This window comes from Mesocricetus auratus, unplaced genomic scaffold, assembly GCF_017639785.1.
Source record: "Mesocricetus auratus isolate SY011 unplaced genomic scaffold, BCM_Maur_2.0 Super-Scaffold_100024, whole genome shotgun sequence".
Lineage (NCBI taxonomy): Eukaryota > Metazoa > Chordata > Mammalia > Rodentia > Cricetidae > Mesocricetus > Mesocricetus auratus.
Window position 1 is genome coordinate 17,175,198 of NW_024429205.1, and position 24,483 is coordinate 17,199,680.

At 43.4% G+C, this 24,483-nt stretch overlaps 1 long non-coding RNA gene across 1 annotated transcript; it reads left to right on the forward strand.

Annotated features, from left to right (window-relative positions):
- The first annotated feature begins 9,996 nt into the window (after positions 1-9,996).
- Positions 9,997-16,950, forward strand: LOC110342626. Its single transcript, XR_002384753.2, has 3 exons — positions 9,997-10,155; positions 10,744-10,768; positions 16,755-16,950. It is a non-coding gene; the product is annotated as an uncharacterized LOC110342626 (long non-coding RNA).
- The last annotated feature ends 7,533 nt before the right edge of the window (positions 16,951-24,483 follow it).

Genomic DNA, 24,483 nt, shown 5'->3' on the forward strand with positions numbered 1-24,483 from the left:
TAATTACCAAAGACAGTTCTTAATTGACATGTTATTGCTCCCATTTTACAGGTAAGCACACCACCTCAGAGTGTTAAAATATCAAACATTTGAAACCAAATCACACATCTGTGGAGCATGCTGCCCAGACCTTGAAGGCCTACTCTCTGATGGCAAAGCCCCATGCTTCTTAATGTGCTCACAACTGTAGTAGCCATGAATCAATAGAGTAATTAGAATTGTTATGTCTATTGTATTATTGAGTTAGACAAAGGATTTGGTTTCAATAGATCAAAGAGAAAAGAAATTAGAAAGTGAGCCTGTGGGGAAATTGTATGTGGAGAGTTGCCAGGAGAGAGGCCAGCCAAAAAAGGGATTGAACACAATTGCTTATCAAATGGGCAAAGGACATGACATGCCATTCACAAGGGAGGACACATAATTAGAAGACAAATGGGAAAAGCATTTTATTTCTCTAGATATCAAAGAAAGGCAGATTAAAACAATACTTTTATGCCTTTTAAAATGACAAAGAAAGGATTGGTAATGTCGCCAACGGTGCCACGAAAATCCAGTATACAAGTATGCTATGGCAGAGGTGTGATCGGAGAAACTCGCAGGAAGCAGACTTATCTGTAAGTGTCTATGAAGACGTGTGGGTTCCCCACTTCAAAGAAAGCACCAGTAAGAGAAAAACTTAAGTTTTCATGTATGTAACCGTGAAAATCATGAGAATAGTCAGAATACCAGTTCATCAAGTGCCGTGAGCATGCGAGGCAGGAGTCATGCACCACATAAATGGAGTGGTAGATAGTGCGGTGATATAGAGTGAATTGCAGACCCTGTGCCCTCAGGGCTGGACCAGTGCAATAGGCTTGTTTAGAGTCTCCAAGTCTGTCTTCCTTGATCTAGGCTCCACTCTGCCACCAGAGGGATCTCATAAGCATAGTAACCACCCAGCACCCTGTGTGGCGGTGTTCCAAATTACAGATGAATCTCTCTGTTCTGTGAGCTTTTGCTTCTCTCCACATCTTTCTGACGTCATCTCTTGAGTGACCGCCCCTTCCGCTGCCACCGCTTGTCTCTACTGCATGAAATAAATCAGCACACCCTTTTTATTTCATTTTTTAAATTTTTAAATGTTGTTATTCGTTTTACATACCAACCACTGTCCCCTCTGTCCCCTCCGTCCCCACCTCTCCCCATCCTCCATCCACTCCTCAGAGAGGTAAGGTCTCCCATGGGGAGTCAACTAAGCCTAGCATATCAAACTGAGGCAGGACCAAGTCCTTCCCCCACATCAAGGTTGAACAAGGTATCCCACCATGGGGAATGGGCTCTAAAAAGCCAGTTCATGCACCAGGGATAAATCCTGGTCCCACTGCTTGTACCACACAAACAGGCCAGGCTACATAACTGTCATCCACATCATCTACATGCAGACGGCCTAGGATGGTCCCATGCAGGCTCTGCAGCTGTCAGTCCAGAATTCATGAGTTCTGTTCAGGTCAGCTGTCTGTGTGGGTTTCTCTGTCATGACCTTGACCCCTCTGCTCTCGTAATCCCTCATCCTTCTCTTTGACTGGACTTCAGGAGCTCAGCCCAGTGCTGGACTGCAACATGCCTTTTTAAAAATACCTCAGTTACTTTGTCACCTAGAAAATCTGTCTCTCATCATCTCCACGGGGTAAAATTCTCCTCACCCCTGACTCAGCTAAAGCTGTCACCTAGTCTTTGTCCATTTATCTCCAGTACGAGGAATTTTAGCTATCCGTGTCAATTGGATACTGTTAGAGAGGTGTCAGTTTGCCTTGAAAACTGGGTGAAATTATTGTCTGTTTATAAAGATTTTCTTGATTGTCTAAACCTATTCCCAGGTGAAACCAACCAGGCTTTTCTTAGAACCACCAGTGAAGCCCATATAGATATTTTCTGTGGTTCCTGTCATTTTTATTTCATGTAAAAACTTATTGAAGTTATGAATAGATCATGATAGCCAATCATATCACCATCTTATTCACCACCATTATTTAATGCTTTTATTATATATCAAACACTGTGTTATACATTTTGCCTTCAAGGTCCATATCTCAGTAAAATCTACATCTCTGATAGGTATGTGCTTGTTATTACTCTCATTGCAACAGAAGAAGCTGAGATTTAAATAAGCAACTTGACCAGGTACAAAGTAAGTTTTTGTAAAAAGAGGTTTTTTTCCTTTATAGAAGCCTTCCCGCCAGCCTGGTTCTAGAGCTGCATCAGTCCCAAAAAAGCACACAGGAGGCTATATTAATTATGAAGCTGTTGGCCTTGTTTGTTTCTTACTGGCTAGCTCTGACTTAAGTAATTACCCCATAATTGTTAATCTAAGTATTTCTCTTACTGGAGAATAGTTCCGGGCTTCCTACCCCATGGCGTTACATCTTGACTCCTCCTGTTTCTCCTTCTGGACTCCTAGTCCCACCTATCTAGATTCCTATTGGCCAGCAGTGCTTTATTGACAAATGCACAGGACTTCCCCCTAACAGTAAGTGATCTATCTGGTTTGCTTCTATGTTGCTCTGACCAATTTGCGAGGGAGGGGTTCACTGGTGGTCACTCTGTGGCCCTGGCATCTTCAACTGACTGAAACTGAGGAAACACCTTCATCAGTCACCTCTTTTGGCCTCTTTATGACATTGTCACACACTGTCAAGCCTCAGACACTAACCCTGACACCTTTCAATCTTAGAGCAGTCATGCCATCAAGAAGAGTACCACACATGAGACTCTTACACATTACCACGCTCAGTTGCTAGCTTGAGCGGTAGCCTCAACTCTCTCTGAATAGCCTGTGATCTGACCCCAATAAAATACTTCCCAGATTTTTACCTCAAGGATGCTGGTCTCTTATTAATCCCTACTGGCTCTTCAGCCCCAGCTAAGTAGCATCAGTTGTTCCAATAAAGACGGGGCTCTTCCTTTCCACAGACTCTTAACTAAGTATATCACAAAAACACCACAGATAGATTTTGCTTCGCTCTGGAAAATCACAAGCCAAGCCTCCATCCTCCATGTATCTCTCCATGTAATTATTGCAGGCTACACAGCTATGCCTCACCAAACTCAATGGCTTTTCTCTCCCAGTGTTCCAAATTCTTTCACAATCCTCTCTCCCGCATGATCACAATCCTCTCTCCCCGCATGATCAGGTTCATCAGAGCAACTCCATATGTCCCCAGTACTGCTTTCTATACTAGTCTGCTTCTCTGTTGTTGTCATTCACACTATCCAAAACCAGCTTGAGGAGAGGATATTCCTTACAGGCAGCCAGAGCAGTAGCTTAGAGGCAGGAGCCTGGAGGCAGGGACAGAGGCAGAGTCTATGGAAGAACAGACCTGGACTGGCTTCCCGTGGATTGCTCTGTTCCCTTTCTTTTACAACCCATGACTACCTATCCAGTGGGTGACACCACCCACAGTGGACTGGGCTCTACCACGCCAATCCTTATTCCAGGAAATGCCCCAAAGATGTGCTTGCTCATAGGACAACCTGTTGGAGGCAGGTCATCGGTTGAGGTTCCCTCTTCCTAGAAAACTCCACTTTGCATCAAGTTGATGAAACTAATTAGCACAGCAAGTCAATGGGTTAGCAGAGTTAAGCCCTGGGGTGTCTTCCAACTCAGAACATGGGACATGTGAAAAATTTGACAATAGAAGGTTTCTGAACATGCACCAGTCCACAAAAAAAAAAATAAGAGAGAGAGAGAGAGACAAAAAACAAAAGGAGAAAAATGCAAGCTGCCTCTGGGGCTCAGAGGGAACTTGCACAAAACTTTAGTTCTGTGTTAAAAGCAAACAAAACAAAAACCCCGAATGAGAACATCTTAATAATGTCAAAGAATAAACTTCAGAGATGACTCTGTGCAAGCACTCTAGCTTATGGGAAAAAATGCGCTTAATAGTAATGGAAAGGGCAGATGTGGTGGCAAACATCCTAAAATCCCAGCACTTTGGAGGCAGAAATAGGCGAATCTCTGTGAGTTTGAAGCCAGTGTGGTCTACATAGTGGGTACCAGGACACCCAGAGCTACATAGTAAGACTCTGTCTCAAAAACAATAAACTGAGGGAAAGGCAAGAGAAAAGAAACAGAGAGAGAGAGAGAGAGAGAGAGAGAGAGCACATTATTTTTACAACAGAAAGGGGGCAAATTAAAAGTCAAATAATCCCACTCATTGATTTTCTTAAGAACCTCTTTCTGAAAATTTGCCTCACAGAAATTGCTGTGACTTAATTTCACTAGAGAAATTGGAAAAATTATAGCATCTCTAAAATAAATGGTATGTCAAGAGGTGGCGAATCTTTGAGAAAGTATATAAGCCTAGAAAAGGGACTCAATAAATGTTTGTAGGGAGGTCATTAAATGAAAGTGTCTTATTGGTTGAGATCCCATTTCCAGGAGACATTTTTCATGACCTGACAAAATTAAGAACACCTCTTCTCAGGGGCCAAGTCTGCATTTCAGTTAATTTCCTGTTTCAGTAAAATAAAAAGTGCAAGTCAGCAAGCAATAGAGCAGCCACACTGATTCCTTCAGTTTTCATTTCTTGCCAGAGGTAGACCCAAGCTGTACAGAACTGGCTCATGGCACTCTTGATGTCTGCCTGAAGATGACTGAAGAGGAGGGGGGGTCCCTAGTTTTCTGAGAGATTCAGGGCTGATAATCCAAGGATGCTACATTCAGATGAGAACTTGGCTTACAGGAGAACTAAGCCTGCCTGAGCAAATCGCTGACGACTCCTTAAAGCCCGTTCTTGTTGTTTGTGTTACTTAAATGAAGCATAGGTACACTGTGGCAGTCAAGTATTACTCGGACCCTAAAGAGTAGGGATTATTTATAAGTAAATAGATGGTAAATAGGGTGCTGATCTGGGTGAGATGGGACAAATCTATCTCAGAAAGGAAGAAAAAAATGATACAACAAATCAAGCACAATTTTTTGGAATAATTTTTAAAGCACAAGTTTTAAACAAGAAATTTAGCATCTTTTATGATCTTCTTGTTTGGAAGACAGCATTTAGCTCTGAATTAGTGCTTAGGTCAGGGGGTGTGGCTCAGTGGTCTAGCACTTGCCTTGCATACTTGAGGATCTGGATTCTACCCCCTGTACAACAAACCAAAAAACTAATAATAGTAAAATTGTAAATGAGAAACAACAGGTAATGAATGCATTTCCATCTCATTTGCTGCCATGAATAAGAGGATCTTGCTCGGTGGGGCTACCACAGGTCTCCATGCGTGAGCAGTATTTTTCTCAGTAAAGGGAAAAGTTAAGTAGGCTCAAGTTTAAGTGGGTAGGTTGGGTGAGGTAGAGCCAAGGTAGGTGGGGGCTATGTAGCATCAGTACCCTGTTCATAGCTCACCACACACATCTTTGAATGTCTAAGGGAACAAATGACCTTGTCTCTCTGACCTCCCCACCACCAGCTGAGCCAACTCTTTCTTTGCCCTCTTTTGTAAGTCAACAAGAAAAACAGCATTCCCTAACTAAGGGTTTTCTCATTTCTCATCAAAATCGAAGCTTCTTTTATGTAGCTACACATAAGCTCCCTCACTGAAGCACCACATTCAAAAGCAGCTATAAGTAAAAAGAATTTGCTCTCATCATAAATAAAAGATTGTATATGTGAACTTATTTGCAGTAAAATCTTACAATAAAAATATAATTTATACCCTGGTTTCTTCTGTGTATTTTATGTAATATCCTAGTAAAATATTTCCATTTTACAGCATGTACCTATTAAAACCATTCCTTGTAAAACTGTCGGTGTCAAATAAAATACAAAAAAAACTTGGAAGAAAAAGCACAGACGAAGAGAATATATCAAAAGGGGGTGATGAAAGGCAACAGAAAGATGCTTGTGAAAATCTTCCTAGTGAGATATAAATAACAGTAATAAAGAGGCGGGAGAAAGTGCTGGTAACTAATAAGGATATTTTAAGGTGAGAAATACTTAAACCCTTCTCATGATGTCATTTTCTTCTCTATGTTAATAAAGAATAATAAAATTCAGAGACAGGACCCTTCTGCTGAGGTGGAATGACTTTACAAAATCAGTCAATTAAAAAGAAAGTATCCTGGAAATGGCCTTATTGTCAAAGACGATGCTGGCTAACAGTTGACTGACTTAGAGATGGCCTTCCATCCTGTAGGTGGGGTTGCTGGTTCCCAGTTTACAGGCTCTCTAGGACCTTGCAAATATTGCAAATAGAGAAAGAGAGAGTTCATTCTTGGTCATGGTGACAAGTTCTATTTGAATAGTTTGTCAAAACTACAGACATAACATGTTGTAGAGCTATTAATGTTCTCTCTTTCTCATGGGGTTGGTGTGGCATGTTTGTGACCATTTGAGAGTAAGCTGCAAATTATGGTCCTCAGTTACTCTGAAAACTTCAGCCTGTATGTTTGTGCTCCTTGCTCACATAATCAATGTGGAATTAACAAAACCAGGAAAACAATATTTTAATATTTAGTATTACCTAATATATAGATAGGTTTCATTCAAATGTTACCATTAGTTGTAATATGCTCCTTTATAGGAGAGAGAGAGAGAGAGAGAGAGAGAGAGAGAGAGAGAGAGAGAGAGAGAGAGAGAGAGAGAGGAGCATATCAAGCATATATATTGGTTCAAATTTCTTATTCAGCCCAGGATCACACATTGGGTCCCTTCATCATACCTGGTCTCTGTCCTTTCATCTGGAACATTCCTTTGGTTTGTTTATTTTGACTATCACACTTAGGAAGAATATAAGTCAACTGTTTCACAGAATGAGGCTTGGTTTAGACTGGTGTCCCCTCACAGCTATACCCAGATCAGTTAGTCTAGGAAGAAGAGCACAGGGTAGTATGTCCTTTTCAGCAAGCCATGCTGGGCAGCTGAAAATGACTTACTCCATATATGGTGACAACTTTGATCCCTTTCATCAAGTATTGCACCTCTTGAAATTACCATTTCCATTTTAAGTGGAGACAGTTTAACATAATATAAACCCTGATGCTCATCAAATTTCATCCAGTATTTTCAACATGTGCAGATGCCTCTTGCCAATTGCTTTATTCCTTTGATGGTTGTTTATTAAGAAGGGCTACTATGCTCCCTTGAAATGGTAGTAATATCCCTACAGAATGGAGGGATTGATTTTGTACTTGGACAATCAAGTGGCACTTACTTTGACTACATTGTATAGAAAGTAAAGATCAACGAAATTATCCTGGTTAACATAGGAGTATATAGAACACAAATGCATTTTCTGTGCACGAGTAATCTTCAGTGGGTGGTGAGGTCTTGTTGCCATCAAAAGGTCCTGGACTTAGAAGAATTGGAAAACACTGGCGAGTTTTCTTTTCAAGAGAAATTAACCTTCGGTTTAGAACATGAAATGGCTATTTTTCTCCAAAGTGCTTGTTCTGCTTTTGTGTGAAGTAACTGGGGATTATGTAAGCACCAAGTTTGTTTATATGTTTTTCTCTTCTTGATAACATAGACCAAACAATGTACAAGCTAAACTGTGTCAAGTTTACTGTAGCAGGTCTTGGACATCTGGGTCCTAGATCATGTTATACTTCAGTTGCTTTCTTCTCTCTTTTGCTACAGCTGCATATTTAGCCTCATTATCTTACTAGGTAATTCTTTCAGGGAAATTGAAACTTCGTGGAATAACCATGGAGAACAAACATTGACATGTTTGAGAAAATTACCCACACCTTCTCCGTCTGCTCTACAGAAATCTGACGTCTCATCAACAAAGCACATCTCATTTTGTCCCTCTTGACATGACTTTTCTGAGGAAGGGAAGGGGAAATCAAGTCACAAGAAACTCGAAGTCAGTCCAAGTGGGTAGGCCAGAGACTCTGTGGTCTTGAGACTCAGAATTAATGAGCATCACACAGAATGTGCCCAAGGGGCCAGTCTTCAGATGTAGTTGACACTGGAAATTTCACCTCCCTGATAGACAAGATATGTGACCTTAAGTACATCAGTGTAGCTCTATGAGATTTAGCAAACAAAACCACTGACATGTCTTTCTCATCAGATTACTGGAGAATGCACTGCCAAAGGTGTCCCCAGAGCTGGAGATGTAGCTCAGTGGTATAGTGCAGTGATGTAGACACATGGCATTTTTGAACTGAGAAAGTCCCAACTCCATGCCCCTTCAGGCCCTCTCTTACTGGTCTCAGTGCAGGTGCTTAACAGCTCTGTGCCACAGTTTTCTCAGGGTTACAGGAGTAGTAAAAACAGCAATTTCACAGAATCCTCAGAAGAATTCAACAACATAATACTTATTTACTGCTGTTGCTGGCACGTGGGCTTTTAAAAATATGTAAGCTATTTCATTCTGGTCCACTCTGGTTTCATCATCAACTGAATATCTTGCAGGTCCAATGGTATGGCACTTTTCCTAGGGTGATATGAACCCCAGAGAGAGTGCCAATGGCAGAATAAAGAAATCATTCCGCCCAAGTCTAGCATAGTAAACTGGTGAGTTTATTGGGATTATTTACAGGCACATGGAGGACCCCAAAAGCAGCTAAAAAGACTGTAGTGGCTGATGACTCACAAAACTTGCATTTCTGAAGCCCCCGTATGATTCGCAAGCCACCTGAGCAGTCTCTCTCTCCAGTAGCCTTTACAGATCCTAAACCTTGGAGAGGGGTCCTGTGAATCGTGTACAAGACTTGCAAGTTGTTTGCATGCCAAGTTTTGTACATTTTGTTTGTATCCCGAGCCTTAATGAATCCAGGATAGTATGTTTCAGTTCAGGAAACTACCTCACAATACCCTCACAGCTGTAGAGACATCTCAGTGGTTAAAAGCCTGTATGGCTCCTCGAAAGGACTTGAGTTTGACTCCCAGAACCCCCCTTGGCAACTCGCAACCATCTGAAACTTAGCCCCATGAGGACTGGAAATGTGTGGTCTCTGCAGGCACCTGCACTTTCTTGGGCACCTATGTTCATGTGTACATTACAACCCCCAAAAATCTGCACACACATTCATAATCTTAAAATAATAAAAATAAGTGCAAATTCTTTAAGGGGCTAGAGAGATGGTTTAGCAGTTAAGACCACGAGTTGCATTTGCAGAGTATACGTATGGACTTGAATCCAAGCACTGACATAGTGGCTATTATTCCTGTCCCAAGGGGTACAGCGCCCTCTTCTGGCCTCTGCCAGCACTACAGGCACATGGTGCACAGACATATACACAGATCAAACACCCGTACATACAAAATGAATTCTGGGTTCAAGAATATTTTGTAAGGCATTAATAGGCTTCCAAAGGTGAAGGGACCTTATTTTCTTTCGTCTCATTTGCACCTTGTATTGAGCTGCATGCAGTAGATGCTCAATTAGGTATCTAAGAAAATCATCGGTTAAAAAAAAAAAAAAGTGGTCCCAGGCAGCAGTTAACAAGCCATCCATAAAATGCAGGCATAAATCTCCCTCCCCTAAGCCCGCTCGACATAAAATTCACAATGGGCGCCATTTGTTGCTAAATTCAAGCTATGTGAAATGTACCTAGATCATGCTAACATATTCGGAAGCATGCTCACCTCAAGTAATGTATTCTCTCAGGAGTGAGTCTCCAGATCTGCCCAGGCAACTGACTTTTATCAACAATTAGGAAAAGAGGCATTTGTTTGATTACTCACCCAATTTCGGAACAAATGACTCCTCAGCCAACCATTGCAAACTCCTCCCTGCCCCCACCCCCACCGGCACTTCCAAGATGAGGCTTCTCATTCGGAGCATGCTAGGAATGTAATCAAGGCCCTCTGTGGATATAAGTTAATTATCTCCTCGGGCTATGAACAAACACATGGGCTTGGTTTCTGACTGTGTTGCCTAATGAGAGGGCACCCCAGAGGAGCCAAGGGGCTTGTCAGCTGCCACCCCAAGTCCCTTTATGGCATCTGGAACTCCTGGTTCAAAACAATCCAGGCCTCTCTGCCCGAGGCTTCTCATTGTCCCTGCCAGGGCAGTGCTATAACACTAAAGGTAGTCTCTTCTAGACTCCTCTTGTCCAGCAAACTTTGCTCATGTCTCTGGGGTGAAGCTCCCCGGGGGCTCACCTGGAGCCTCCTCCAGCCCAGCACATCGCCCTGCGTGATACCGCTCAGGATGACTGCCTCCCAGGTAAGGGAAAGAAATCAGTTTTTCTGTTCTTCCTCAGCATGCTGCCAGGGACAGCAGGACCAAAAGACTCAAACAGAAATCACCTGCCTATCTCCATGTTTTAAACTTCAGCTCTAATCCAGCTCAGAGTGGGATTAGCTGCCTCAGAGGCTGCTAATTGCCAGATGGCAGCTGATAGCCAGGCGAGGAGGGAAGCGTGTGTGTCAGAGCTTGTCCACCAGCTTTAAAGTCACAATGAAATGGAATCTTAGGAGGCAGACCAAAGCTTCATGTCTTCAGTATAGCGGGGGAGAAACTGAGGCCAGGGGCTGTACTGTGGCTTGCTCTCAGGATACACAGTGGGTTAGCACTAGTTGCCTGGGACATTTGGCAGGTTGTATTGAAGTTAAGAAGACAACTGCTATAGGAAACACCTACTTTCCCTGAGCTGTTACCCTCAGAGAGAGGTAGATACAATAGGAAGGAAAGGTAATTTGTTGAAAACTCCTTTTACTCCAGATTCAGTATTGGCTGCTTTCATGTTTAACACCTGGCTTCTTCCTGATCCACGATCTGACTACACATGTCATCTTGTTCTTAATGCTTTAGGTGCAGATTGAGCCAAGCAGACCAGGTAATCTCCAAAGGAGTGCTCCTTATGCTTTTTCAAACAGATCCCTGCATGTTTGCCTGTACATGTGTGTACACATACATACCATGTGCATGCCTGAATAGGATGTTGCATCCCTTGGGACAGGACTTGGACCAGTGTGAGCTGCCATATGAGTGCTGGGAACTAAATCCAAGTCATCTGCAGGAGAGGCAAGTGCTCTCAACCACGGACCATCACTCCAGCCCCAATTCTCATTCTTTGCACCAGAGACCCTTGCAGAATATGTTCAAATGTAAATGGCTAAGCACAAACTGGTCCTTATTTGGTTTAAATCTCTTTATGCATCCTACTGTGAAATATCAATATGCCTTATTATATCTGATGTCACAGACACCCACACTCTCATCAAGATAGGCAATCGCAAGGATGCTCACCACTTCTCTAACAACTCAAGGTTCTGAATTCTGAAATACACTTATTTTTAATGGTTTCAGGAAAGGCTGTGTAGGCCCATAGTACCTGCTACAGAACACAGAAAAAGATAAGGAGTTTGGCAACTAGTTTAAGATATTAGCAGACTCTGAACAAAATCATCTCAAAATGATTTGTCTCCAAAAATGAAAAGTGGAAAAAAAAAAAGATCTGATTTCATTGTGAAAGCAGACTTGGGTGAATTATCATGTTCACCTTTCTAAAAAATATATAATAAACAATAAGGTCTATGTTAAGGGCTGTACTGTACATCCTCAGATTCTTATGTTGAAACCCTAACTCCTAGTGGCCCAGAATGTGGCTGTATTTGGAGATTGGGTCTTTAAAGAGTTAATTCTGTTGCAGCACAGGCCTTAGGATAAGTGCCCATCCAACAATAATTTGCTTTATAATTAGTGGAAATCTTCACACAAGCAAAGAGGACATGTGAGGACGTCCTGAGAAGACAGAGGTTGTCTCCAGGCCAAGAAGAGAGGTTTCTAAAGAAACCAACTCAGCCAGCACCTTGACCTCAGACTTCCAGTCTGCAGACCTGGAAAAACAAGCATTTCTGTTGCTCAGCCAACCAATCTGTGAGGCTCTGTTCTGTCTGCTCTAACAGCCCTGACAAGCTAATGGGGAACCTTTACTATTCAAATTTCAATACATGTTGGTACCCATCCCACCACCATAAAAATACCCCATTTCTTCCCTCTGGGCACCACTTCCAAGAACACTCAAAAGAATCCCAAGGACATTTAGTCTATACAAATGGTACTGGTTACTAGTTTAATAAAAAAAAAAAAAGAAAGAAAGAAAGGGAGACCTGAGCCATCCATCAGAGGACCATGTGAACTCCTGCTGTGATTCTTGAACCACACAAGCCTTGGCTTCCCTCCCTGAAAGCATGTCGTTGGTTGGGGAATTAGTTTAGCGGTAAAGCATTTGCAGAGCAAGTACCAAAGCCTTGGGGTTCAATACAAAGTACTAGAAAATGAAAGAAGGGAATGGAGAGGGAGAAGGGAGGGAGGGAGGAGGCAGGGGACCCCACTGGTGGCACATACCTATAAGCACAGTTTGAGAGTAGAAGGAACAGGAATTTAAGAGAATCCTTGGCTACATAGCAAATATGAGGAAAGCTTAGATTACCTGCATGGCACTGTGTCTCAAAGGTGATGGTGGAGGGATGACACATGACTTAACAATGAATTTCACTCCTGACCTTGGTATAGACACCAGCACCAGGTGACTCAGGGGTGCTGGAGCATAGTCACAAATGCAAGTACCTGTAACGCTGCTCTGGCCAGAATGGTCCTCCATCAGTTCCTGTGATTCATCCTTCAGTGTCTCAGCCCTCCCTCACTGCTGCTGCTGGCTTGTTCGGCCCTTTCTTGTGTACCTCTCCATCTTCCCTACGTCACCTGCGTATGAGAAAGTGATGGCGCTCAGGAAGTCCCGGGTCCAAGTACACTCTCTGACCTGTTGCTTTTTCCTCCTTGTCGCAGAACCAAAGGTCCTTCCCTTACCCAGCCCACAGCTGTCTGTTCTTGTACAGTAGCTGCTTAGGTCCATGAAGGAATCTGACCTTGTGATGCTCAAATAAAGTAATAGCAACTTGAATTATGCGAAGGAAAAAGATAGAGCCCTGGAGATAAGTGGGGGATACATAAAAAATACAGATAATTCAATGTCAATGGAAAACCTTTTGTTCATATCAAAAAGTCAAAGGAGATGGTGTGCTAGTTTTAAAAATATGAAAGGAATACAGCAATCGTTAACTACAAATAATTAAAAGGAATGTTTGTTATTGTTTGAGGATAGCTGTTTAAATGAAAAAAAGTAAACAACAAATAATTAGAAATTTTTTAAATATCTAGAAATTAAGAAATTTTGCCTGTTGCCATAAATCACATAGAAAACTAAATGCCATTTGGCCATTCAAAAAGTTAAGACTAAGCTGCACACATATGGAGTATATTTACATAAATACCTTCAAAGAGCTTTAATGGTCTTTTTGTCTACAATGTTGAGAAGAATCTGCATGTTCTGGCAATGAACTCAGTTCTGGCATCTAGCACTCAGGACCATGCTCATCAGACCAGTTGTTCCCAATGGCTATTGTTCTGACACCCAGCTTCAGTGACCATCTCCCGAAGGTGACATGCCAGCTCTATTAAAACACAAAACTGCCCACTGTGTCAATGGAGAGATTACAGCTGTGTCTTCTCTCCAGAGACCAAATTCTCCCCTTGCAGCCAAGCAAGCTGTCAGACAACCGTGGGACTGCATTGTGTCATCTTTTCCTCCTCTGGGACTGCCTCCAGGAGTTTCATTTGGGTGTGTCCCCATAACCCACATGAAATCTATTGTAAGGGCTGGATTTACACGTGCTGCAGATCTTACCATAAAGTATCGTGGAGCATGTGGCTTACTACGTAAACTGGCTCTACTTTTCACATGTCTCCATGGGGAATTTTAGTCTCTGGACTCAATGCCGGGATCTCTGCAGTACTTTCAAGCAACTACTCAGCTTCTACTGGCACTGGGATGGCAATGCAATTTGTGCAGTTGGGCCTGTTCTATCATCCTTGCCTGCTAGACAATTTGGGAGCCGATGGGGAGTGCTTTTTGTCAGCCGCGGGAGAACTGACAGCGCCTAAGCAGGGCAAACACCTTGCTCCTGGCAGCTTCACTCCTCATCCTTATGCACCTTTCGCCCGCCCTCCTACCTTTCCAAACACTGCTTTGTACAGCATGATCTGCCCATCGCCGTGCCTCCTGGTTTCCTGCTTTGTCGTTTCCCCCTAGTCTCTTAGCATTTTTATGTGAGTTCAATTCCTCTTCTCCCCGATGACATTTCTCTGAGATCCCTGTCTCACTTTTTCTGAGGCATACACACAGCTCCCTTTTGCCTTCCTGACTGGTTACCTGAAGAAATGGCACCACCTTTCATTACACACATTTGAAAAGTCAGTGCTTGCCAAGCTGCGGCTCCGACATAAAATACACACATGGAGGGGTGTTTCAACCCGGGAATCATCAAAAGCAATCGTAGGAGGTTTGCACAGTTGTGAAAATCTTGGTTCTACAATGAAGCTTTGAGTGCCAAATGAAGGCAGCTCAATGGAGAAGTCTGGAGATGACTGCTCAGGAACTCTGATGGCACAGGGTTAACAGATGGGGACAGGCTGGGGACACAGGTCTGCAGCAAGTGTTTCTCTTTCTTCTGGTGGAACAAATGCCACTCTCAGGACCAGCACCTCAGCAGCTCACTTGTGTGTCACGCTGGCCTAAATACTTACAGCTTCCTTATCTCTCAGATAAAAGACTCTACAGGCCTGCAGGCCACAATGAAAGTCACAGAGATGAGCAAGGAGATACTTTGCAAAGCCTTTGTCGCATCTTTCCCTTCCTGGCATGAGATCTGAAATGTGAGATCAATTTAAGGGTCCAGGGAACAGTTGGTCTTGGGGAATGGCAAGGCAAGGATACATACTCTTAGGTGGTGTGTCATGACCTTATATAAAAAGCAATGGTGATGTGACAGATTTGGAAAGATGAGAAGTTGATCTGAACACATTTTAATCTACCGGGTGGAACCTCCAAGTAAAGATCTCTCAGTTTGCATTTAGGTCCAGAATTCAGAAGAGATGGTCAGCTTACTGGCACAGATAGAAATAGTCATAAACTTGGACTCTCTGGTAAAACATCCAGGTTTTCATTTTCACAGTGACCTGCAGGAGAACTTCGTAAGGAAGAAAACAAACACGAACTCCTTTCCAAGAAGTAGAGGGCCAGGGACTCCTGCTTGCTTCAACGTGCCTCTTTCTACTACTGCAGAGAAGATTTTCACAAATTTAGGGGCTTTACACACCACACTTATTAACGCGTCGTTTCTGAGAGTCCAGACTCTGAGCACACAGCTGGGAGGGCCTTCTGTGTGGTATTACAAGAAATGGTTGATCAAGGTATGTCCCTAGCCAAAAGCCAGACTGGAGAAGGATCTGTTTCCAAGCTCATGCATGCTGTGTGAAGAATTGTCTCCCTGTGCCTGAGACCCCAGCTTCTCACTGACTAACAGTTTGAAGCTGCCCTTAGTAACTAAAAGCCCACGTGGGTTTCCAACATGATCATTTACTCCATCAAAACAGCAAAGAGATCAGCTGAGAATCTGCTAGCCAAAAGGAATCTCCCATATGATAACATAATCACAGGGGTGGCATCCCATATTTTCATGGGGAGAGTCGAGCCATGGGGAGACACACGAACAGAGGACTGTGAGAGTCATCTTAGTGTCTGCCTACCACAGTGTCCATGGGTGTGAAAGATAAGGAAATATAACCAAAAAGCCATCTCTGAGGGGCAAGCAGAGCGGTGAGGGCAAAATGCACCCACTCATGACCTGGATGGCGCGTCCATCTGATGATAGACTCAGAGGAGAGGGAACTGGGAAGTGAGACAGGGAGATGAATCCCGCCAACTGCACATTGCAACCACATGGCCAATGCTGCTCCTTGCTAAGCAAACTCATTAGTATAATCCATTGTGCTTGTCTTTATTGTCTGTGTCAGAAGGGCTGTGGAGGCAGGGGGCAAACAAGCTAATCTGACAGTAATCCTCGGAACTTTTTTTTTCCTGTGGTATTCTTGGGAGATTTTGTTGGCATAGAGAACAGAACACTGAATGGACACAGTGATTGTCCTAAGAGTATTTCGCCTGACTGATTCGTCCCTTTTCCCCACTGGAAAGACTAAATTTAATAACATCCTAAAGAGAGAAGGGCTCTGAAAACTTTTATGTTGCAATCATCAAAAGCTTACACGAAGTATTAACTTCATGATAGGTGTTTAAAACAAATACCAGATACTCAGGGTTTTTATTTGTTAGTTTCTTTTGTTTTTTAACAAAAAGATATCTGATTATTAAATATAGTTGACTGTCCACCCAGCTGTTCCTACTGTGGCCTTCCCAACCTCTCTTCCTGTCATCTTGCATAAAATTGCTAGTGGAACCTCCAGAGTTGTTGGGACAAAGGGACTATGCAGTATGCCCACAGTCTTTGCAAGTACATGACACAGCCATCTGCTTGGTAACATAGCGTGGCGTCCAGGGAAACTGGTCAGGCACAAAATTGGGTCCAAGGCCTTTTTCTCCTGAAATCTCTGAGCTCATCTCCCCTCTAAAACAATAAAGAGGGAATGTCCTGCTTATCAGGGTCCAGGAACCAAAGCCAATTTGCTTGAGCAACTATTTCTACAAAGGCAGATTTATAAGGTAGCTTAAGATGAAGGAGGGCTCGTGCCTTACCACTTGTGAACAGAACACACACCAAGTTCTTATGTTGAGAGAAGCACACGTGACACGTGTAGGCAAGCAGAACTCTTTCAAAAAGGTAGATTCCCCTGCTACAGCCCAAGGGAAACAGAAGATGCAGGAAAACACACACCGACAGCATAGGAGAGGTGGCAGATGGGAAAGTTTTCAGTTTTGAAGGCAAGTCTTTTGATGTGCTTGTCTCTTTGTGCTCTGGATGCAGATGCATTGGAGAAACATGATGCTGCACTACACAGAAGAAAACATGACTGGGCCGCAAGATGGCTCAGCAGCTAAAGGCACTTGCTGGCAAGTCTGACCACCTGAGTTCAATTCCTGGGACTCACGGGGCAGAGAAGAGAACCAGTGTCTGCAAGACATCTTCTGACCTTCACATGCACATTGTGGTACACACACACACACCATATAAGTAAATATAAAACAAAAAGGAGAAGAAAGGAAAAAATTTAAAGCATACCTTCCTTAAAATACCAGCTTCTCCATCTATTCATTATTTACCTTTCACAAATCAATCTAAGAACCCATCATTGCTTGTGACTGACAATGTAAAAGGTGCTTAATCTCACAGGGATTATAGCAACAGGAGCATGTTTGGACCAGCACACACGGAGAGGATTGCAAAGCAGAAACCAGCCTTGGCCATGTCTGGAATTGAAAACCTGTGATGGGAAGGGACTTGGCTCAGCTCTCTTCACCAGTGAGGTTCAGTGCCTCTTGCTGTCCTTTATCTACACCTTCCAGGCAGGGAGGAGAGAGAAAGCAGGGACTCTGCAGCAGTGGCTGTGGCTGAGGATCTGTCTCACAGTTGTGATGGGGTGTGAAGAGTGAGAAAGTGAGTAGCCTCAGGATGTCTGAGACATGAGTGTCTTACTGAGACCCAGACAAGGCGTCCCCGCCACACACCCAGGCTAGAAGAGCTCACATTTGATTTCCAAACATTTGCCCTTACTGAGGCCCATCAGTCAAGATCTCAGACTCCAGCCACATGTCCTAAGGAAGCAAGATGGCATAAAACAAGGGGAGACAAAGTCAGCAGCCACTGCACAGATCTCAGGTCTGTGTCTAGGCATTGGTGAGGCCTCCATCTCTCTGTGTATCGAGAAGCTTCGTGGACATATTTGTTTACTCCATATGCTGATATGCAGTTTGCATAATATTGAATCTGGAAAGGACACTACATCCTCCGACAGGAGTTTTCCCAGCTGGAAAAAAAAAGAAATAAAGGAAAGAAAATAAACTGCCTTTGCATATGGAATAAAAAATAAAGACGCCAATACATTGTGCCAGGTTTTTGTGGGGTTGTGAAGGCCATGTTTACGGTCGGGGCATGCTCCCAGATCCAAAGTATTGTTGGATGGATTTCTCGTAAACACAGTTGGCAGCTCCAGGGACAGCTCTTTTGGTAAAAAGGATATGCTGGAATGAAGTGTGGGCCTCCAGCCAAGACACATTTCTTTCTATAAAACAGCAAGCGTGCATGTGTCAGGATACAAGGAGCCAAGCCTCTCCAGGAGCCATGGCATCCTTCCCCCAGGTGTCTTGGGAGGATGAGGGAACAGAAAGGAATTGTGCTTTGACCCAAGATGCTGACTAGGGACCTGAGCAAGTGTCTTAGTCCCTGTGTCCCCAGCCAGGCTTTTCAACCATCTGCTTGTGCCCAGCTTACTTTGTCTCAGGTTGATGAACACCTAGCTCAAACACAAGGTACAAGACACCCCCCCAGCCCAAATGTGCCCCAGCAAGCACACAAAAGCAAAAAGCTGTTGGAATGGAAGGAAGCCCAACAGGAAATTCTTTCTGTGCTTCTGAGAGCCCCTTACCTGGCTACTGTGGGAAGCTGTGCAGTCCAGCATGCGTCTCTGCATGTTGTATTGTACCCTGGACCTTTCGTGCAACGAGTGTGGTCCTCCTAGTAGCAGCAACTGCATCACCTAGGAATTGGTTAGAAATGCAAAACCTCAAGTCCTCCCCGCAAGATGTGCTCAAGCAGGATGCTCACATTTAGCATCTGCCCAGATGATTGACCTGCACACTAAAGTTTAGGAGGCACTGTCCCCAGGGACTCCCTCCTCAGAGCACCGGCATAATTGGATGAAGCAATAGACCTCCTTCAAGATCCTGAGGTGAAGGGAAACCAACAAGTAGAACAATCAGATGTAAGAAAACCCCGGCTTTATGCAGGTCCTTCTAGTTACAGCTCGAGTTTGGGAGAAAAGCACTTAGGACTGCAGACAGCAAAGCTTGGGACTCCAGTTATCCCAACTGCCTCAGCCTGTATCCTGAGAAAGAATCTGTGCACGCTCTTTTCCAACCCTAAAAGCATCTCAGGAGAGGAAAAATTACAGAATAAAAATCCAAAATAAGACTGTGCCTCAAAGTTCAAGTAAGAATGAGAACTGAGCCCTGGGCTGCTGTCTTTACTGCATCTCAACCCTTAGCCACAGTTTGACTTCATCCACTTTAAGGACAAAGGACATGAGTCTTGAGCAATTACAGCGAAACTTAAAATGGTACTTGGATGTGCTCCTCGGGTGGGGCATCAGCTGTCCCAGCCACATACAGGCACTGGCCTAGTGTTAGACTCCACCCCCTCTCATCACTGTCAATTCTCTCCCTGTCACTGCTCTCATCTGTTCACTATAATCCGGAGAATTTATGAACTCATTGTTGGGCAGATCATCAAGCTCTACACATGACTCAATGATAAACTTTCATCAGAAGCAAAGGATGCCTGCAAGGTTCGTAAGCCCCAAAGGCTTCCTTAGAGCATGATGTTATGAAAACACCATCATCGCTAAGCACAGCTGGGTACCATTCCCTCCTGGAATGTTTTTCCTTTTGGTTCTTTTCTGTCCTTTTCTTTTCAGTATTCAGGAGTCAAACTGGGGGGGGGGGCTCATACATGCTAGGCAAGCACTGTAGCATTTAACTACAACCCAGCTCTTTCTCTCTCTCTCTCTCTCTCTCTCTCTCTCTCTCTCTCTCGCTCTCTCTCTCTCTCTGTCTCTGTCTCTCTCTGTCTCTCTGTCTCTGTCTCTCTCTGTCTCTGTCTCTCTCTCCCTCCCTCCCTCCCTCTCTCTCTCTGTCTGTCTCTCTCTCCCTCCCTCCCTCCCTCCCTCTCTCTCTCTCTCTCTCTCTCTCTCTCTCTCTCTCTCTCTCTCTCTCTCTCTCTCTCTCTCTCTCGTAGCCTCCATGCCTCAATTTTGCCTCCACAAGGGCAAATCATCTAACTCTGTAGAGCACCCGGAATGTCCCAGGGGCTCACACCAGGAAAGGGTAGTGACTCTAGGGACATAGCAGGAAAAACAAAACAACAAAAACTGCTTTCAGTTTTTCAGTAGACTCTTACACATAGAATATAGAATTGTAGTATAAAACAAACCTGGGAATTTATCATGTGTCACACCTAGAAACTAATGCCCAGAAGGAGTTACTGAGCCATAGATTCCCTCTCTCTTTTTAATTTTTGGAGTAATCTCCAAATTGATTTCCACAATGGTTGTACCAATTCATATTCTCACACAGCAGTGTGCCTTAAATCTACCCCTCTTTAGCAATATTTATTTTGTTTCTATTTGTGTTTATTTATTTTGTTTTTTTTCATAGCGGTTATCCTAACAGGAATGCAGCAATATCTTACTGTGGTTTTGAACTGCATCTCTCTGTTGATGCTGACAGCACCTTTCCATATACCTGTTGTCCATCTGTCCGTCTTCAAAGGGACATCTATTCAAGTCTTTTGATCGCTATTTTTCAAAACTGTAATTATACTTTATTTCTGAAAAATTTATATCTGTATACAATCAAATAGAATCATACCCAGCCCTCCACTCCTTCAATTTCCTCCATATTCTCGCCACATACAACATGCCCCTCCTAATTTTACATGCTTTGCTGTTGTTGTTTATAACTCATTAAGTCCAATTAGTGCTGCCCATTTGTGCAATGGTGTGGTACCTGCACAAAAGGAGTGATTTTGCCTCCAGCAGCAGCTACCAGCTTAGGAGACTGAGTGCTCATCCTTGAATGGGACATCTTTATCGACATCTGCCCACCCCACTGCAAAACTCAAGGGATATACTGGAATAGGAGGTGGAAAGATTGTAAGAGCCAAAGAGTTGAGAGGGCAGTGAAATACTGTCATCTGGACATGGCGTGGCTAAGACACTCATAAACTCACAACTGCTCAAGACCGGCACAAGATCAAGCCAGTCAAACTGCCACGTAGATGGGGAAGATACTGTCCAACTTCCACCCTTATTGAGGATCTATGAGTAGTTGGCAGCCTTGGTAAGTTTTAAATCAAGTTCTGTTTTAATTCATTACCAGATATGTGACTTGCAAATATATCCTCCTGCCTTTAAGGTTTTTTTTTTTTTTCAGTTTGTTGAGTTGCCCCTAACCCCCAAAAGTAACCAGCAGCCTTTCAGTTCTTAGCAATCCCACTTGGTTGGTCTGTCTGTTCCATTGCCTACCCTTTCAGTTTCAAGCCAAACACATCATCGTCAAGATCAATGTCAGAGGCTTCGGTCCAGTGTTTCTTTCAGACAGTTTTACTGTTGTCTGTCTTTTGAGTTTCAGATTCACTTTTAATTGATCTGTGTGTGTGCTGTAATATGAAAGTCTGCTTCCTTTTTTTTATCAGATAGGTTTCCATTTTTCTCAGTTCCATTTACTAAAGATGTTACTTCTTCCCCATTTTGTAGATTTAGAACCTTGTCTTCGAATACCTTAGCCTTATACACAGCCAACTAGGCTCTCTGCTCTGTTCTGTTGGACTGTGCCCATTTTTATGCCAATGCTATATATTGTTTTGGTAGATATGAAAAGTAACCAAAACAAATGTGATGTTTGTTCCTTGGTATTTATCTAAAGGTATTTGAATCATATATAATATCACATACATGTTCACGGAAATGTTACTTAGAGTACAGAAACAACCCAATAATCTATCAATGGGTGAAAATATCCTGAAAATATGAAGTATATAAACAATAAAACATTATTAAGGATTCAAGAAAAAGGAAATCCTAGCATTTGCAAAAACACGGATGAGACTAGAGAGTACCATCTAAGTAAACTGATCCAAGTCCCCAAAGGCAAATACTGTGTTATATGGCATATGTGTTTTAGGGAACAGAGGTAATTAGGGTCAGGTCATACTTAGAAAAACATGGTATGACTGTGGATATCCAGCGTGGGCCAAGATGGATAATGCTGTGCATCACCGAGGAGGGAAGATGTGGCTGAGTCAGCACAAAATAAATGGCCTGGGGAACCCAAAAGTAAGCAGCAAATCTGTTGCGTAACTGTCCCTACTAGAATGCCAACTTTGTATGGAATGTTTAACCATGGCCTTGAGATTGGAGGTGAGTGCTTTTGTCTTTGCCTTTGCCAGCCAGCCTGTGCGTGTGTGTCTGCCTGGAGGCCCCTGTGCATCCTGTGTGTGCCTGTGTGAGCCTGGGTACCCTTTAGCATCTGTTGCCTGGTGGTCTGAGTGCTAGGGAGTAAAGGATGTCTTCTCTATTTTTGATTCCTCTGCTCAGTCCCATGAGCCACTTCCAGTGCTGCTTTGAAGCTTGGACCTCACATACGCAGTACCTAAGATGGTCACATCCACAGATGCAGAAAGGGCATTACTGGTTACCAGGGTCTCAGAGGAAGAGAGACATAAGGAGGTGATGGCCAAATGAGTCCAGTTTCATTCATGTAAACAGGTTGTAGAGGACCGTCAGAGGGTAAAGTACCATAGCCAATGATACTGTGTTGTGTGTTTAACCTATTAAGGGTGGATTTTATGTTAGGTATTCTTTTTTTATTTTTCATTAGCCTATGAAGTATGAAGATTCATTATGGTATTTTCAAATATAAGTTGTTTAGTTGGTCCTCCTTATTCAACTCCCACCCCAGACCCCTGACCCTTTTAGGATGCCTATATTCACATTCTCTCTCTCTCTCTCTCTCTCTCTCTCTCTCTCTCTCTCTCTCTCTCTCTCTCTCTCTCTCTCTCTCTCTCTCTCCCTCTCTCTCTCTCTCTCTCTCTCTCTCTGTCACTCTCTTTCTCTCATTAAAACCTAGGATCTGCATGTAAGAAACATATGCAGAACCTGTTTTTCTATGTCTAGGTTCCCTCACTTGAAAATAATTTCCAGATCCATTCATTTACCTGAAAATTCCATAATTTCACTTTTATTAGTGACTGAAAAAAGTCCACAGTGTATATGTACCACACTTCATTATCCGTTCATCTGTGGATGAGCATATGGACTCATTCCATTTCATCGCTATTGTAGCTAGAGCAGCAATAAATATGGATGTGTATTAGAGGCTCTTAATGAAAAATAGTGGTGATAATAATCACATAGGAGATGGTATTGATAATGGATATACATACATATATATTTATACAACATATATGTATGTATATATATCCAAGTCCTTGTATTATATGCATCAAACAGGTAAAGATTTTTTGCATGTCAGTCATACCCCAACTTAATAAAAGAAAGGATCTGCCCAAGTTCACTGTCCAAGGTTTGCTTCAACTTTTAAAGGGTTAGAGTTCTTTAAAGCTTTTTTTCCAGGCAAAAATTGCTGTAGGAGAGTTGACTACAGAAGGCAATGTGGCCTTGAGTACTGTTGTTCCCACATTTGGGGGTAAAGCAAAATGCCTGTCTGAGAAGGATCCTGCTCCTACCTAGGGACGCCTGGCTTATCTCCAAGAGAAGAGAGGAGCTTTCCACCCAGGCAAGAGTTTCTGCAAGGTGACAGAACTGTGACAAGAGTGTGTTAATCTTGCTCCCACCTTAGGTGACTGTTGAAATGTAAGGCTTCGCACCCACCCACCTCCTTGAAACAGAATATTTGCATCCTAGTAGCTGTCAGGGAAAGTAACCTTGAGCTGGGTGCTGCTTGAACCTTTCAGTTCTTGGTTGAGAGGAATTGTGTTCAGGAGTATTTCCCAAGGGAGCACTGTATTAGTTAAGATACTGCCGGCTGCTCTAGCCAATAAATCCTGTATTTATAGTAGTCTGACAAAACATAAGTTGGCTTTTTCCTGTCTATCACAGCCCAGTGATGGTTCTCTGCCTGGGTATACTTTTACCAGACCCCCAGGAGTCTAAGCAATTACCCTCCTGGGGCTCAGCCTTCCCTGGTCCTCACAGCCTTCTTTCCACCAGCACACTGGGAAAGGATTACAGGAGGAACATATTAACTCCCAACCTCATGTGCCCAGATTTAGGGCCGGGCCTACAGATGGCTGCAATAACGGCCAAGGAAACCATTCACATTAATGCGGGGAGCAAAGGACCAGGGGGCAGGACCAGAGGAACCCATGACAGCTCCTTCACTAGAGTCACATTCTTCTAAATCTTTTCACTTGTTCAGATAGAGCCAGTTCATTTGAATATCCGGAGAGTGCGCTAAGAAGCCGCTGTGGGATGGCTATGGGACAGAGAGGCGCTACATCCTCAGTCTAAGCGGAGTAAGAGCGGAAACCCTTGACAGGTGGAAGAGTGGGAGAGTGCGGATGTTACACCACTGAGCTGCAACAAGATGCTGAGATTAGCCTGGAGACCTCTGAAGTTTCATTTCCAGGGGTCCAGAAGAACGGCTCAGTTCTTTAGGGTTCTGAGCTTGAGGTTGTGGTACTCCTCTGTGGCTTAGCTTTGTCTCCCATTACTCTACGATCTGCATCACTTACTCTGCTCTCCTTCACCTTGGTTGCTGGGAAGCTCAGACTCAGAGCAACCTATCCCACCTCTACAGAATTTGTGAGCGCCCAAGGAGGCATGTTTCAAACTAAACTCACATGTCTTACCTTTCCCTGCTCTTCCTCTGCCTTGCCTTTTGGGGTTTCTGTGACTCGGCTGCCCGTGCAAACAATACCCATTCCATCAGAAGAGTAAAATAGAACACAAACAAATAAC